Source organism: Dipteris shenzhenensis, chromosome 5, assembly GCF_047967505.1.
Source record: "Dipteris shenzhenensis isolate YYH24624 ecotype China chromosome 5, Dip_SZ_1.0, whole genome shotgun sequence".
In the NCBI taxonomy this organism is placed as follows: domain Eukaryota; kingdom Viridiplantae; phylum Streptophyta; class Polypodiopsida; order Gleicheniales; family Dipteridaceae; genus Dipteris; species Dipteris shenzhenensis.
The window spans coordinates 27,747,980-27,760,753 of record NC_141600.1 but is presented as its reverse complement, the minus strand read 5'-3'; the positions used below and the strand labels follow the sequence as shown (position 1 = coordinate 27,760,753).

The following is a 12,774-nucleotide window of genomic DNA, read 5'->3' as shown; positions in this document are numbered from 1 at the left end:
GGGGCTCTTCCTTCCCTCCTATGCGACCTCTATAGGACTTGGATCATTGATGAAGTCTAAGCATGAAGGTAGTATTCTCCCAAGTCGGCACCAGTAGAAGGAGTATGTGTTTTTCATGACACTTTGACCCCCTGTCGTATTTTGCTCATAACTTTTCGATTTGGACGAAACTTATATCAGCGTGAAGCTCTCTTCAAGGAGCATCATCCTTTGTATTTAGTTATTGTATTAGATGTTAAACCAAAAATCTATGACTCTCTGTGTGTGACTGTTTCTTTTTCAGATAGTTTTTACCCCCGTCCAGTAAACTGCCCATATCTTTCAGACCGCTTCTCTGTTTCTTACGAAATTTATATCAGAGCGAAGCCCATTTCAAGGCGCATCTCAATATGTAAGTGAATATTTTATATCATGTCTCTACTGAAAGTTATGGGTCTCTGTGTCTTATGACAATTTGGAGAGTGTTTTGAGCTAAGTGTAAAGGTATCCATGAAGGAGATGCAATGTTTCCTTGGAACCTACCCATCCGACCCAATCAGCCCCTTCAAACTCCTCGATATATATCAGTTCATGCCATGTTGAGCCACAAGATCTTCTGTCAACAACGTATCGCTCTTCTCTTTGGCACAGACCGGCTTGCTGAGATTATGGCCTTTGCTGATCCTTTCCTTCTCCCTATGCTTGAGTACAACATCACTTGGGATGTTACCATCTTTATTCTCATATAAGGGAGGATAGTATGGTATGGTCTCTTGGTATAAAAGCTTCTTTTTAATGTCCCTTTTCCAGTGATGAATATCTCTATCACTCAGTTTGAAAGCAACAGGAAGTGAAGAGGTGCATGAAGTTTATTAACCCCAACTTCATGTCATAGTAGCCTTTGTTTGGCTGCCAACAGCTACTAACCAAGACCCCATGCTCACAGGCATCACTTGCTACAACCTCAATATCACTCCATGGATTCTTTCTCAAAGAAGTGAGTCTCTACAGTTGATTGATTCTTGCTTCCCCTTGCACATCCCCTATCAAATCAACGGTCAGGGTCCCACTCCCCCCCTCTTCCACTTCTCCATGACCATTGTGTTTTTATTCTTTTGCAACATGGAGATTACATGGCCTAAAAGTTGGTGGATGTGGACACATGGCTTTCAAAGGCACTCAAACTGTGTATACAAAGACGTAGCTCCCTATAAATTGCATCGAATTTGTAAATATCACTTAAGCGAAATAAATGGAAATGAACTTTGGATGAAGAATAAACTCTTTAAAAAGTCCAAGATTATTAAAAATGCTACTCATATCAATGTGTGGGCTAATAGAGGCCAACAAAAGGGAGCAATGCAACCAACACATAATACTTTTAAATCAAGAAAACAAAACTTACAAATTGATTCCAAACTCGAATGAATGCTTTTTCTATCCTTTTTAGGTGTATAGAGAGTCCAATCGATTAGTGAGAAATTTAATCTTAGGGGTAGGGACTATTCATCAATCGTGAAGTTGTATGTGCTAACTTCTAGTACACATTTTATATGCTACAAATGCCACATTGTAGACATAAATATTACCGCATCGTAAACATACATACCACATGGTAGTTTGGAGTATTATTATGCAGTATATATCTTTATTGGTAGGAACTGTAACCATTCCCCAATCCATAGAATCCACATGAAGACAAGGGAGTGGTTTGAGTTTAGCAGGGCACCCTACAAGAATGGAAGATCCACTAGTAAAGCCACGGGAAAACCCTTCGGCAATGCAAGAGGTTGAAGATCAAATTTCAAAATCATAGGAGACGAGAGGCTAAAAATCCTTGAGATGTATGTCTATTTTTCTAATTGTGACTCAAAAAATGCAAAGTGCCATTCTTATTTTCCTTGCCCATTGCAATCATGACACAAGTTCCAATACAATTTGTGAAGAAATTAGATTTTTCCTAAGTGTAAATACATCAATATGCCTATTTATGCAAAGCTATTGATATGAATATGAATTCCTAACATTGTATTAAACAACAAAACTTAGTCAATACCATGGTCGATATTTACGTAGATGACTTGTAGATGATCGAATATAATACCAATACTATGTAACAAAAGTTTGCATCGATATTCTCATCAATCATTGTTGATGCTATGTATACTAATAAGCTATAAATGATGAAAATCATTCATAAGGCCTGTCCAAGATCTAAAATAAGGAAAACGAAGATGAATTGGATGCGTAGCATGGAAGAGAGGGTAGAAAGCTGTGTGTGTGAGAGAGAGAGATTTCCACCAAAAAACTGTGTGTGTGTAAGAGAGAGAGAGAGAGAGAGGGGCTAAGAGACAGAGAGAAAGTAGAGAAGTAGATGGAGAAATTTAAGGGATGAAAATCGTAACTGAAACTTGCACCAATCATAAAAAAGCCCACGGACACGTCATTTTCCCTTTTCTTAGGGAAAATACCTTTACTAGAGACTTCCCTTCTCAGGGTAGGCCAAAAATTTGTGGGGCAAAATGAGACAACTTTCAGACCCATTTGAAGCTCATCATGGACCAAGCACAATCCTATGATATATAAAAATGATGAGAATAGAAAGTAAGATGTATTACCAAACACGTTTGTCATGTAAAATACAAAGTTATATTGTTGCAATAAAAGGTATTAATTATCATGTGTTTTGTTATTGAAGAAAAATATTTATAATAAAGATTCAAAATGAAAAGCAACACATTCTCCTATAGCATGGTAAATAAGAGCAAGCATCCTATGCAAAATGCAAGGATCAACAAATGGACCAAAAGGAATTCATAGCAAGCACTATACAACTAAATTGACTATTTTGAATTTTTGTAGTGCTACATTGTCATGCACATTCCCACATTCAAGAAAATAAATCATACAAAAAGAATTATGGAAGATGATTGAGACTAACATCCTTCCTTTATAGCATTGCAAGCCCATAAAATACAATACTCAACTAAAATGTGTTGAAAGAAATGCATTATTGAAGTGCTCAAATGAGACAAAGCAACACTCCTTGTTGCAACATGAGGGAAGATGAAGATTGCAATGAAAATACAATTTGAACAACACACTGAAAAGGAAAGATGAATTGTACAAAATTGTCAAACCTAGTGCAAAACATCTCATATAACAAAAGCCTAGAGGGGTTCATGAAGGTAGCCCTCAATGTCCTAGTTGGAAAAGAGCTGATGGTGTATGCTAGCATCCTTTCTTTGCAACATTGCAAGTGCATAATCCTACAACAATTCTATAATTATGCTATACAAACACATTAGAAGGCCTTATTTTGTTAGAATTTCACACATCACATCCTTGGGCTTTGCCACCTTTAAATCAATATTCATAGCAAACCAACAAAGTTTATATAATGAAACTTAAAGTTTTCAAATATACGTTCTTTACACTTTTTACAAATTTCATATTTTAGTTATACTTTGGCCTTAAAACCTCAAAAGTTCTAAGAAAAATGTGTGAGTGAAAAGCTAAAGATTACAAACCTGGCAATGCTTTTTTAATGGTAGAGATAAGGAGGAAGTCTTGGAATAGCCATAGCAAGGAGGGGCGAGGCCATGTGAACAATAAGACCCGAGCTCTCACTCATGTCCACTCTACCCCCATGAAGTGGGAGCGACCACTCGACTGCATGTAGCATCCTTCCCAAAATCACCTGCACGTTTAGCAGCCCCAGCTTCCACCCCGGACACCCCCTCCTTCCTGACCCAAGCGACAGTAGCTCGAAATGTTGGTCCTTCACGTCTACGTTGCTTCCCAAGAACCTCCCCGGCCAGAACTCCAGTGACCTCTCCCAACAACTCGGATCCCTCCCTATTGCCCATACGTTCACATACGCGCATGTTTTGGCCCGTATGCTGTATCCCGCTATCTCGCAAGCCTGTAATGAATTAAGGTCATGAGTCTCCATTTGCCTGTTCAAGAGCTCTCTGTAGCATACCCTAGCTGAAATCTTTGATAAACTGGTCTTTCCAACCATCCAGTGATTTTCCCGCCATTGACGGGAAGGGCAGGAGTTGGAAGGCCAGGATTGAGGCAAAGCAACCACTATACTAGAAAGAAAACGAGCTTCCAATGCAGTGAGACCGAACTGTTGCACCACACTACACAGGGGCTTCCAAAAGACCTGATTGACATCCCAAAGGTCAATCCAACATTTCACTCCTTTTCTATATAGAGCCCTAGATCTGTGGATGTCAACCACAGCTAATGGCTTCCATTCCACTGCTGTTGCTAAGCTCCACCAGATACTTTCAGACAGGCTGGAATCCTCTCTCAGCCCATCTCGTCCCTTCCACTGTACGGTAGGCATGCAGGACTTCCAGGCCTCCACCAGTCCTACCACAAGCTTAGAGCCTCGGATTTTCAGTGGGAGCCATGACATTAATGTGTAATACCAAGAAAGGTTACCCGAGGTTTCGAGTCTAATCCCACTCGCTTTTGCCACAAAGTCCCAGACCACCTTGGACCATGGAGCCGAACTTTAAGAAGCTTAGGCAGATGAAAGACAGACTTCTATGTGAAATATCAGGAAGAGCCAGGCCACCAACACTTTTTGGAGCCATCAACAGATTCCAGGGAATATAGTGCAACCTTCTCACACCCGCATCCTCCAACCATAAGAAAGCCCTCAGCATTTTCTCAATTTTCATCCAATGTGAAGTCTTGAATCTTGAAACTGATGCCACATAAACGGTAGAGGCAACTAACACATGTTTTACTAGGAGGGATCTAGCATTCCACCCCAATTCAAGCCCACTCCACAGATGAAGCATCAGCTTGTCCTTCACCCAATTGAACTGCTAACGCAAAGAGAGGCCAATCCCCAAAGGGCTCCCAGGTATTGAGCAATTTTCCCTCTAGGGATCCACTTTATTAGAAGATCAGCGGCCTAGTCTCAGCAAATCATCAAAGGAGACAGACAATGCATACGTCTTATTCATACTGCATACTGACCCCGAGGACAAGCAAAAGCATTGCAAGACCTGCGGTAAATAGTCCACACTCTTCTTGGATTCCACAAAGGTCAACAGATCATCTGCAAACATTTGTAGACTAAACTACTTCCTGGGAGACAGTTTGACTCCCCTCATCCTCGCCAAATCTACCGACTGTTTTATAGCACAAATCAGAGGTACCGTACAAATAGCAAAGAGCAATGGAGCCAAGGGGCATCCTTGATGGGTAGATCTACATAGCTCGAACCTGTCCACCACACCACCATTGATACACAAGATAGATGAGGCATTTCCAAAGAGCGTAAAAACTTTTCTGACCAGGTCAGCACCAAACCCCAATGATCAAGAACCACTTTGATAAACTCCCATGAAATCCGATCATACGCCTTGTCAAAATCCACGCCCAAAGCCATACATTTCGACACCGCATAATCCAGCACACCGAGGAAACATTAAAAATGTTTTTAAAGATATCCCGGCTTTTAATGCAACCATTTTGTTCTTTATCCACAATCTGCATGCACACAGTCTGCACCCTGATAGTAGCTAGAGCTTTTGCAATTAGCTTGTAGGAGACATTAAGCATAGTAATTGGCCTCCAATCGCCAACTCTCAGCTTGTCTGGACAGTTAGGGAACAGCATCAGAAGCCCAGCATTCATGTCCTCAGAAAGAGTACCCCTCTCTCCTAGGGCATTAGACATATTATTGACAAAGTCCCATTTCAAAAGATCTCAAAAATGCCTAAAAAACTCAACTGAGAATCCGTCAGGACCGGGAGACTTGTCCTTCTTCATTTCTCTCAAGGCATCCTCAAAAGGACAAGCTAAATTGGCTCTCTGTTCATCCAACACTCTCACCTTGACCGGGGCCAAAATCCTATCTACATTCTCTTTCCAATTTCTCTCCTCGGCTGGTTTGGCCCCAACTATTGCAGCAAGTTCTTTTTGGAAAACTCCAGCCACTTGCCAAAAGCTAGTTACCGCTTTTGTCTTGAACCCTATCAATCATCTCACCCACATGCTTTCTTTTAGCCTGGAAGAACATTTTGGAAGGACAGTCCCCTACGTTTAGCCACACCTGGTGACTTGTAATGCTGGTCCTGTCAACTTTAGCCACCTCCAGCTCCTTAATAGTAAGCTCACACTCTACTAGCAATGTAGAGATCACCACATCCCTGGGATTAGCCCAAACTGCCAGTTGAAGGGATTCCTGAATCAAAGACAACAAGGAATCATTCCTGCAGAATTTGTCTCTTTCTTGCTTAGCCCAACCTTTAGCAAAGCTATGAATACCCCGCATACCAGTATCCCATCTGATGCAAGGGTCAACTTGAGTTCGGGTACAATCCTTCCAAACCGTTCTTATCTGCTTGCAAAATTCTTTGTTCTACAGCCAATTGTTTACAACCTTAAAGGGCACATCAAGGGACCTCGCAATGGGTAATGGAATAGAAAAAGACCACACCAATGGGGCATGATCAGAAATCCTTGAGCCAGAAATTAAGCACCTCCCATGGGGGGCTTCATCCACCAGCCCTCGTTTGAGCAGGAAAATCTGTCTAACCATCCCATCCTAAAATCACTCCCCTTTTTGTGATTATTCCAAGTGAAACCCAGCATTCCCTCATGGTCAATGTCTGCAAGTATGATAAATCCTAGGTCAGGCATAAACTCTCCAAGGCATCACGTTCCTTACCCAAAATACTTCCCCTGGCATGAGATCTGTCACAATCACTCACAGTCATATTCCAATCACTGCCTAATAACCAGTATGCATAAAAAAACTCATCCATGAGGGCATTCCAACAACTATATCGCTGCCCTATAGTATTCGGAGCATACATGCTTACCACACAAAAAGAGAACCCCTGAAGAGAACCCCTTGCAGCTATGAACCAACCGAGCTAGAGGCCACAATGGCAGTACCCCCGTTACCTCTGCTTGGGCAGTTGACCACAACAGAGTAATTAGCTTGCTTAAAGGCAAACCAAAGTCCATCATCTTTGGCACATTTGCATGTTTCTTCCGACTAATCAGCTCCATACAACAATTTTGCTTGCGCATACTACAACCCCCCCTCAAGTTCCAAGTCAACACGCTAACCCTCCCCATCGGGCAACTCTTCTGACTGGGTGAAGGCTTTTGACATCATCCCAAAGATAGTAAAAGCGGTTTTCTTTACCTGGGAGCTGATTCCTGGCCACCTGCTTAATCCTCTTTGGCAGGACTCTTGAGGGTAGCCTCCTAACTCTTGTCCCACATAACCCAAGCTTTACGCACCCCAGAGTCCCTTCTCGGAGGGGGTGGAACCAGCAGTACCCTTCCCAGGGCAGAAGCAATCCACTGAACAGCATCACTGAGTCAAACTGGAAGTGCTGGAAACTTGATCTAGATGGGACACTCGTGAAAGAGGACTTCCTCCATGCTGAACGTTGGGCTCCAGGGCACAGCCAGCACCATCAATCCTTCAAACACCAAAGAGCTAGCGAGACCATAGCATTACGAACCCACTCAGAGATGCAACGTACCAAGAAAAAACCTTTACTCACAAACCTCGTAGAAAATTGGGATGACAGGATATGACACTTCGACACTAGAAACTGGCCAAGTTCACCCAACATCGGGACTCCCCAATCGGCTTGCCACCGCTCCACGATATTTTTTCCTATGCTCCTCCTCTCGCAAGCCGCTCAAATTCTGGCTTAACCATTTCAATCGGCACTTCACAAACCACTGAGTGCACCTTACCATTCTCCAAGTTACCTTTCCTCTCCATTTCCCTAGTTCTCTACTCCAGTTCTTGTTTGAGCAGCACTTCAACTTCCGCTTCAGAAAGCGGAGGAAACCCTCCTTGAGAACCACAAGAGAGCACCTCCGCAAACGACCGTCCTTCTTTCGGTTTCTTTGAAACCTCGTTGGGACAGGAAACCTTGGCATCGACCTCCGAACTCTCTTGAGCTCCTTTGCCCACCCCATCAGTTGGCAGCAACTCCGTATCAACCGCTCTCTCACTCATCAGATCCACCTCAGAGTTTTCAAATACTATGCACCGCACAATGTAAAACAGTTGGATAAAATGTACTATTCTCAATTGGTGTAATTATACAACAATTTTTCAGTCAAGTTAACTTCTGGAGTATATGTCATTCTCAGTCTTTATTCAATATATGCTATGATTTACATGTGCTGGGATTATTGTGTTTGTTGCATCACATAAATTGAAATCGAGGAAATCTTTGGAAAATTGCAGAAGGCAACACTCAAGATCTATGGGCTACATATATTAATGGATAGCATCGATTATCTGCTATTTAGTATATCTTCTCTAATTGTTACTATGTGTACTATGTAATGTTACTATATGTACTATGTTAGGCAACATATGTTCTATGCTTGCTAGCATGTGTTGTGAGTTAACTACCTAGCATTTGTTCTTTTCTAGTTAGCATTTATTATGTGGTATGTAGAATATATTATCTACCTATTAGCATATGTTTTGTGTTAAGCCACATATGTTTTATGCTAGCTGGCATATGTTCTATGCATGTTAGCACAATGTGTTCTATGCATGGTAGCATATGTTCTATTTAAGTTAACCTCTAGAGATATTCTACTCCTGCTAGCATATGTTCTATGTTAGTTAGCATATGTTATGTGCCAGTTAACATATGTTATGGTCTAGCTAACTTCTAGTTAGCATATTCTCAGTGCTAGTAGTTAGCATATTATCTTTCCAACATTACAAGTGCATAATTCTACAACAATTCGATAATTATGCTATACAAACACATTAGAAGGCCTTATTTTGTTAGGATTTCACACATCATCACATCCTTGGGCTCTCCCACCTTTAAATCAATATTCATAGAAAACCAACAAAGTTTATATAATGAAACTTGAAGTTTTTAAATATCCGTTCTTTACATTTTTTAGAATTTCATATTTTAGTTATATTATGGCCTTAAAACCTCAAAAGTTCTAGGAAAGGCGTGTGAGTGAAAAGCTGAAGATTACAAACCTGGCAATGCTTTTAATGGTAGAGATAAGGAGGAAGTCTTGGTGTAGCCACAGCAAGGAGGGGCGAGGCCAAGTGAACAGTAAGACCTGAGCTCTCACTCATGTCCACTCTACCTCCATGGAGTGGGAGCGACCACTCGAATGCATGCAGCATCCTTCCCAAAATCACCTGCACGTTTAGCAACCCCAGCTTCCACCCCGGACACCCCCTCCTTCCTGACCCAAACGGCAGTAGCTCGAAATGTTGGCCCTTCACGTCTACGTTGGTTCCCAAGAACCTCCCCGGCCAGAATTCCAATGGCCTCTCCCAGCAACTCGGATCCCTCCCTATTGCCCATACGTTCACATATGCGCGTGTTTTGGCTGGTATGTTGTATCCGGCTATCTCGCAAGGCTCTATGGATTCGTGCGGTATGAGCAACGGCCCAACCGGGTGTAACCTCATGGTCTCCTTCACCACCGCTCGTAAGTACGGCAGCTGAGTGATGTCGGACTCGTCAAGAAGTCGATCATTGCCCACCACAGAATCTAGTTCTTCGTGGAGCTGTTTCATGCACGTTGCGTTACTCAGGATCTCCGACATTGCCCACTCAATTGTACCGGAACTTGTGTCTGTGCCTCCCAAAATCATATCCTGAAATGAGAGGAAGCAGGATTATACGAGGAGCTGCGAACACCAGCAACTTTTCTAAAAACCATGGAAATTTTCAGCCTATTACCAGTAAGACTGCCTTGATATTATCATCCGTAATTGGCACATCCGGCTGGGTTTCTTCGGCCACGACTGATAACAGCACGTCTAGCAAGTCCTTGGGAGAGCTTGGTTCCGCTCTCCTCAGCTCGCGCCGATCATTAATAATTTCTTGGAAGGTGGTTCTGAGCATTTTCCCGACAACCTTCATGCGTTTCACGTAGCCTTGAAGATCCATCCATTGCAAGTATGGGATGAAGTCTCCAACATTGAATACGCCAAGAAGGTACATCCATTCATTTATGAGATTTACGATGTCATTGGAGGCATCTCTGGAGCCAATGACAAGATCTGAGAATTTTTTGCCCAAAGTCAACCTGGACATGATATTATTCGAGGTGCAGCTCAACCGTGAAGAGAGCGGTACTTCCCTTCCCATCTTGCTATCTTCGAGAATGGATAGCATTAGAAGCGCCGTTTCCTCTTCCCTCAAAGCCCTATATGACTCGTGCCTTTTGTTGCTGAAGAGCTCCATAGCACATAGGTGCCGCATCCGTCTCCAGTAAGGGCCGTAAGGAGCAAAACCGATATCCGAACCTTCGAAAAGAGTATATATAGTTGCTGCTGTTCGGGGTCGAGAGGCGAAGACGCGATCGTGTGTTTGAAGGATTGCTCTGGCCATAGCAGGCGTAGAAGCAACGATAACAGGGATGGAACCTAAGCGAAGGGACATTAAGGGGCCATAAATTTGGGAAAGACGATGGAAAGATTGGTGAGGAAGAACACCCAGCAGGTGGAGGTGACCGATGATGGGTAGGGGAAGAGGCCCAGCAGGTGCAGGGCGACGTAATTTTCTGATGTAGAGGAAAGAAGCTGCGATGCAGAAGAGGAAGGTGGGGAGGAGAAGAAAAACATGGATAGAATGAAATAAACATATAACAAGATGCACACAAACAATTTTTTTTAGCCTCATATGTTAATTGAGCGAGACTGCTTATATCCAATATGATGCATAGACTAGCATTACATTGTTGGCACTCATTACTAGAATGGCATCATACTTAAAGTATAAAGAGCACACAAATCACTTGCTATCACTCAATCAGTACCATTTTCTCAATTTGTTTCCCTTGATTTTTTTTTGGAGTTATGTAGTTCTATATTTATGCAATCATTTCATTTTTTAATAAATTTTCAGATATCCTAACTTCCAAAATATACTCTATATGAAGATGATATAAAAGGCAAAGTTGCAAAAAAAAGAAATACTACAATTCTTTGTTGAACTTAGATTTTGGTTATTCATGCATATGAATATATTTTAGTTTAGAGGCCACTCTTTACTCCATTTATACTCCATTTCAAAGTTTTGAATAGCCCATGTTTCCCCTCTTGATTTGACACTGCAAATAAATAAAAAATGAGTATTCTTAATACTAGAGTTGGGATGTTAGCCAAACCCTAGTAGACAAAGAGGTTCATGAGTAGTAGGTCACAAGCTCAAGTAGTAGGTAGCAAAAAACTCATGAAAAGTACCACAAGAAAAGATAGAATTGGATCAAAAGTACGATTGTTTCAATAATTGAAAATAGATTTACAACTCAGAATTGTCATCAAGAGTGAATCCAAAACCTACTTGAGATGTGGCAAAGTTTCTGATTAATGTACCTGACTAAAGGCTACTGCAAACTTCTCAGCCTTCTTGATAGAACCAAAAATGTCTTTAGTAGGATTAACATGTAGAGGGGGACAATGTCCTATTTATAGTGCAGAGAAAATAGCCAAGAGAGGGCCTTAAAATTGGTCGGTTCTCCCCGAATCTGCTCCAAATCTAGCCCTCCATCTGGTACTCCCTTGTGTTTTCATCAACAAGAATTTGAAATGCTTAATGTAAGAAGACAAAGCTAGGAAAAATTCAAGTCTATCTAAATGTATTCAAGTTACAAAAAATGTAGAAATTTTCCTCAAGATACAACCCGTCTCCTTATGTGGTACATGTGGAGTATCATTATTTGAAACCACAATCAACCAAGGATGATTCAACACATCATAAGACATTTTTTGAAATTTTCCACATACACAAGAATGAATGGTAAACTTGCTTAGTAGTTTTTAAGAAGTCAGTTAAAAATTGTAGGCATTCTCATCTAGCTGGTACTTATCCATTCTTGCATTATATGTGAAGTTTGCTACCGTAATAATCATATCGATGTCCACCATGTTTAAGTCAGTCAAAATCATATGTGGACATTTGTGCTCCTTTCACCCTTTGATACAAGCCAAGCTGAATTTCCAAACGTTGGGGCCTATCTATTAAATCAAAACCATGCTTATAATTCACATATCTCCCTTCCACTTTCTTCCTCATCTATTGAACTCTTTCCAAGTACCATGTACCATGGTTGCACCCATCTTCCTTAAGCTTGTAGCTTTTCCATTTCTTTTGGTGTGTTTACTTGTTTCTCCTTTTGCATCCTCATGAAAGTAGATAGTGCAATCACAACGCATACCAAATAAATTTCCATTTGATGATCCTGATTTTGTTTCAAGGTTGAAGTAAACACCTTGTTTTACTCTTGTAAGTCTATCCTTTGACAAGGTTGGGCATCCATTGAGTTGGCTCACCAATGTTGACTTGAAAATGAACTTTCCATCCACCTCTACAATGGGGCTAATGCTCCTCTTAGGGGGGGTGGTTCTTGTTTCGGTCCAAAATGTCATCAATTTCATGTCTATTCTCACTTAGTGCAATACTTTCATTACTATTCTCTGCCAGAGAGTCTTCCTTATTACATGGCTCCACAAAGTCATCCTTCTCATCAACTTCCCCCATTTCAGCATCTAGCTTAGACCACGTAGACCCTTTATCTTGCCAAGGTTGAAACCACCATTCCAAGTCTTCAACCTTGCTAGGCTTCAAACCCAAAGACTCACATAGTACGTGAGCATGGTGTAAGACCTCGTTCAATGCATCAATCAGCTTTGCATCCAAAGAAACAGTCTCATAGTCACCTAGGTTTGCTTCTAGCATCCCTTCTTGTATGTTCAAATTCTTCCATATATGCTCCTGTTTTTTATGAGTC

The 12,774-nt window shown here is 41.5% G+C and overlaps 1 pseudogene; it reads right to left on the bottom strand.

Moving 5' to 3' along the window:
- Positions 1-8,947: 8,947 nt before the first annotated feature.
- On the bottom strand, positions 8,948-10,664 carry LOC147901814 (cytochrome P450 71AU50 pseudogene; annotated as a pseudogene).
- Between the last annotated feature and the right edge of the window lie 2,110 nt (positions 10,665-12,774).